Below are 6,000 nucleotides of genomic sequence, written 5' to 3' on the forward strand. Positions count from 1 at the left end.
CTATATGGTTTATAATTTTCAAAATAAATTTATAAAAATAAAACCTGTCAGTTAATACAGAATTAGGTATGAAGGATATTTTTTCCCTACATACCACTTTTATTTTTTTTCTTTACTATCTCTTCTGCTAAGCATTTTCCATGCTATGAAAATTCTGGGATGCTTATAATCCATATCTTCTTTGAAATTCCTCAGTGGAAATATGTGTTCATCATAGAAGACAAACATAGAAATGTGATAGGAGGAGGATGACTGAAAACCTTAGTGGCTTAATGATAATAGTAGCAGTAGTTGGAGTAGCACTGCATGCCCTCTCAGAGGCAGTTGATGGAAATTTTTTTAAAGATTTTATTTATTTATTCATGAGAGACAGAAACAGACAGAGACGGAGAGAGAAGCAGGCTCCCTCTGGGGAGCCTGATGCAGGACTCAATCCTGGTGTCCCAGGATCACTCCCTGAGCTGAAGGCAGACACTCAGCCACTGAGCCACCCAGGCGCCCCAGTTGATGGGAATTTTAAACTCTAGGTTGATGTTGATGACCATTGTGATAGTTTAAAATACTTATTGACTAATATATATCTTTCTTTCTGTGCTTCATCTCATTGAATACTCAAAGCATACACACTTTGTAGGTTTTAATGTTATCTCCATTTTACATAAAAGGAAATGAGGCCTTGTAAAGATTGTGTAATTTTCTCAGAGACCCCCAGCTACTAAATGGTGAATGTGGGATTCAAACCCAAGTAACATCTGATCCCAGGGGCAAGGATTTATCAGGGAAAAGTATAAGCAGTGATTGCATCAGTTACAGTGAGTATGGCAGGCTAGGGGTGAATGAATGGTTCCTGTTGTCAGGGAATTCACAATCTCCTAGTGATACCAGCTGAACACAGTGCTCATTTTAATATAGTTTGATATATGCTATTCCAGGAGGAAGCATAACACTGTCAGAGCATATAGGGCTGCATCAACTCCATGTTAATGTTGAATTTTTTTTTTCTTACTACAACAAACACTTCCCTGAAGAAATTTTTTTTTCTGACTACAAAAGTAACTTATATTCAATGAAACATAATCCAAATACCCATACATGTACACTGAAGACAGATTTAAAGCAAACAAAAAGTCATCCCTTAAGGATGATATTATCTTTTCAGATCTTTTTTTTCCTACAAAATTTTACAGCAGTGGGATCACAGAGCACACATGGTGTGCTAACCAAAGCTTCTGCGACTCAGGCCTTACCACATATTGTTTCCTTAGTCTAGAATATTCTTCTTTTTAAGCTTCTCCTGTCAAATTTTTATTACTTCTTCAGGTTTCAGCTTAAATATTACTTAGCCTCAAAACAAATTAGGTTACTCTTTTCATACTAGAGCCAGTATTTTTCATATTTGGGATTTTTTATAAGTTATAATTAGAAATACATATATATGCAGAAATTTTGCATTTACTAGTAAGTCTTCCTTAATAAGTATCTTTTTCATAGTAAGTCATAGTGATACATGTTGGAAAAGTGATCACACATTAGGTAGCACCCTTTACATTTATGGTTGTTATATTTAAATATTGGACACTGAATATTTAAGTTTAATCATGGGAGATTTTCCTAAAGATGATCCATAAAGAACCACTTGGTAAATATTTGTTGAACTAATGATACATCTTGAACATAATTTATTTTCCATCTCATCTTTCGATAGTGTTTATTATATGTCTATACCATAAAGTATTTATTATTTCAATATAGTTGGACAGCTGCCTTATTGACATTTTTATGTTATGCACGCTAGAGCAATGAAAATAGCATAATTTTTATCCAAAAAATAAATGTCTAGAAATAGAATTGCTATATATAAACAGATTTACATTTTAAGATTATTGACGACAGTAATAGAATGTGATAGAATAACTCTCAGAGATCAATATAGTATTCAGGACAGGCCATTTACTCAATAATTTGAATTTATTTGTTCTCCTAGAAAAGCAGTCATATTTAATTTTATTCTCATCAGCTAATTTTTCCTTTTTATCCCTGTTTTTGTTGGTGATGTCCTACTTTGGTCAAATGCACAGAGATTATCCAAAGTTGATGAGTTCAAAATTAGAATGAGTGCTAAAGAAACAGACTCAGTTATTAATAATGATGTATTTAAAACATGATGCATTAGGGCTATGCTTCTATTTTGAAAGAATAATCTCACTTTTCTCATACCAAGTTATCTGAGCCCCATTTATATATCTTGAGTAGTTAGTATTGATTTTATTTGTCATTAGGATAGAGGCTTAACTGACTGGGTGGGTCAGTTGGCTAAGCATCTGCCTTCAGCTCAGGTCATGATCCCAGGGTCCTGGGATCAAGCCCACCATCAGACTCCCAGCTCAGTGGAGTCTGCTTCTTTCTCTGCCCTTCCCCCTGCTCATGCTGTGTGTCTGTCTGTCTGTCTGTCTCTCAAATAAAATCTTTTTAAAAAAAGATAGTGTTTTTGCATATCTGACAACTTAAAAGCAGAGGTTTGAGTATAGTTATGAATTATTATAATACAATGATCATAAGTGGTGTCATTTACCACTAATCTTGCTTCATCATTAACTCACACTATGGTTGTATAACTACAAATATAATTTAGGAACACTTTTATCTATGACACCTAATTTTATAACTAAAGCATTCTTCAAAATTTAATAATTGTAGAAATTTAATTATGTGGTGGAGACTGCTAATTGACTCCCAGAATTCCAAACTTCTTTTCTTCCTTAGTGATAAAACTGTAATATTATTTGGGATAACAATGAGCCTTGTTAAGAGTCTAGATTACTAGACTTCCTGAAAGCTAGGTGTAGGTACATTACTGAGTTTTGCTGTATTAAGTGTAAAGAAAACTGTCTCTAGCTCCGGATAATTCTCCTGCTCCCTTTATTTCTACCACTTGCTACCTTGAGTTTAAGCAACCACCTTTGACCATGAAGGGATCATATTTGTGATTTAGACAACAGTGGAACCCAGAAACGATCCCTGAATTTTCTAGATTTGTTTATACAAGAAATTGTAACTCTTTGTTTTTGAGCCAAGTTATTTGGTGTGTTTGGTATATACAATCAAACATAATCCTAATACAAAAATATTGATTTTTATCTCAAATATCCAGATTATGCTCAGAAACCAGATTGTCAGGTTGAATGTCCATTGGCTATAGAGTATTAGTGAGTTCAACTGTAAATCCTAAAGTAGAGGAGATAAGATCTGCCTGTTGACTGGAATGACAGGTCTGATAAGAGATCCCAAGGAAGTCAATGTTTTTCTTCCACTAACTATTAACTCTTTATTTTTATGACCTATTACTCTGTAACAAATTACCATCCTTGGGTGGCTCAGAGGTTTAGCCCCTGCCTTCAGCAGAGGGCGTGATCCTGGAGTCCCGGGATCCAGTCCCATGTTGGGCTCCTTGCATGGGGCCTGCTTCTCCCTCAGCCTCTCTCTCTCTCTCTCCTTCTCTCTCTCTCATGAACAAATAAATAAAATCTTTTAAAAAATGAGTGAATTAAACCTGCTTATTATCTCACATCTTTTTTAGGTCAGAAGTCCAGACATGGCTGTGGTGAGTTTTCAGGTTCAGGATTTCATCTGAAAGCTGCAGTCAAGATGCTGACTGCAGTCTAATCTCAAGGGTCAACTGGGGAGAGAATACTTCTAAGCTAATGTGTATCATTACAGAATTCAGTTTCTCATGGTCTTTTGAAGTGAGGCCTCAGCTCTTTGTTGACTGCCATCCATAGGCTCTGCTCACTTTCTAACCAGTTATTGACCAGAGGTCATCTTCTCTACTTTGCCTCGTAGATTTCTCCAACAAGGCTACTTACTTCATCATAGCCAGTAAGAGAGAGCATCTCTAGCAGTACAGATGTTGAAATCTTATGTACCATAACCACTAAAGTGACGTCTTATCACCTTTGCTGTATTCTTTGGGTTAGAGGATAGTTTAGTCATAGGTCCTACTCACACAAGATAGGAAGGTACTGCGCAAAGATGTGGGTATAAGGAAACAGGGGTAAATGGGGATCATTTCAGAGTCTGTAAGCCACAATTCCTTAAAATACTTAATTTTTTTCTTGTATCCATTATATGTTTCCTATTAACTTTACTACTTCTTAATCTTAGATCATTTCCAGAATCTTATTTTGCAACAATTTGTTTGAGCTGTATTGTTTCCCAAGGGTCATAGAACCTTACCTGGCTCTGGAACCATCTACAGATAAAAAATATTTTCCTTCAACCACCACAGATATTAAGTAATTCTAAGTATTTATCTCTATCATTTACCATTGAATCAGCTCAAGAAGAAAAAAAAAGAGAAAATTGCACTTAAATTGATTGTATTGATTTTGAGATAAATAGCATATATATTTTACTGTATGAAAATATTCATATACACATTTTTCTGTATTAACAATAGGATTGAATACAAAATATAGTCAAAGATAAATATTTTCACCCAAGGTGACAATTATACATTGAAGTTAGTAATGAAAGTTAAATAGAAGTATCCTTTTGTTCCTGGATAAACACTAAATGTTTAAATCAGGGCCTGGCATATTACACATAAGAAGAGAGATATTTTCTAGCATGGTCCCCAGATTTGGAATCCTAGTTGCTGAATATTCCTCGGCATGTTTTAAATTTATGAAACTTTGTTACTCTATTTAGAAAATTGATGATAATTAAAAAAAAAAAGAATTGGGGATATATAAAAAATTGGCAGGATAGGAATAGAGAGCTTTGCAATGCAGCTTTGAGAGAGGGAGAGCTGAACTAAATATATAGCAGCCTTAGGACAGCATTCCTCAGTATTCAGTGGAAGGGAGCTGATCTATAGGTGAAGGGACTGACTAGTTCATGGAGCTTACCACTAGAACCTGCTAAAATCTGGCATGAGGCAATAAATTATAGTGTTTACCAGAGCAAATTGTGTGGAATACTGAGTTCACATTTTCATTATAAATGTACTTGATAAATGACCATGTCAGGATCATTTAGTATATTTCAGCCTCATTTTTCCCCATCTGTAAATTGGGATTAAAATTCATACCCCTTGGGGATGTCATTAAATTATCCAATAAGATAGTATTAATAAAGTGCCAATCCAGTTCCTCAAGCGATGTATATACAATTGTAAAGCTAAAATAGAAAACTGATAGTGTATTTCTGTGTGTTTGTGTGCATGTGTGCGCACTTATTTTGGACAGGTACGGATGGTAAATGGAAAATCATCCAACTATTCCTCTAAAGTTATACACAGTAAAACATATAGCAAGTTTGTTTTTGTAATATGGAAGTTTATTACTACATATCCCTAAAGCTGATAAAAGACCAGAAATAGAGTCTGCCTATTAGATACTGTAATTTAAGTGCTTGGTACATTTATTGGCTCATAGTAGACTCTCAATAATTACTAACTCCCTTTTTAGCTATCCCCAGTCCATTACCGAAATTCAATAAAATATCTCTGGATGCAAATGCTTTTAATTTTATAAAATGAAAACTTTTGTCCGAAAAATGCACTTAAAATTTCTTTGGGAAATCACTGTCTAATTAACTCTTATTATAAGTAAAGCTCGCTTATGGGTAGAAATTATGAGATGATGTTCTTTGTGGGAAGAATGTTTGAAATTAAATTTTAAAGAAAAACCCATACATCTGTGAGTGATGAAGATTGTAACTTGTATATTAGGTGATATTCTACTTTCAAAATTCTTCTAAGAACATTTTTCAGCGTGTTTATTAAAGACATTTGAATGGTTATTTTCAATCAAATATTGTACGGCCTAATCCCAAATGCTAAAAATGAGCCTCAGAAATTTTATGAAAACCAGTCTCTGGTTAAATCTGCTCTTAAAAGCTGTTTCTCTGCATTGCAAAGGTGCATTAACCTTTTAGACTTCAAAAACTTATTCAGTAGTATACATTTTTTCTTATCAGAAGATAAATAAATGGTCTTTG

This window comes from Nyctereutes procyonoides, unplaced genomic scaffold (assembly GCF_905146905.1).
Source record: "Nyctereutes procyonoides isolate TBG_1078 unplaced genomic scaffold, NYPRO_anot_genome, whole genome shotgun sequence".
Taxonomy (NCBI): domain Eukaryota; kingdom Metazoa; phylum Chordata; class Mammalia; order Carnivora; family Canidae; genus Nyctereutes; species Nyctereutes procyonoides.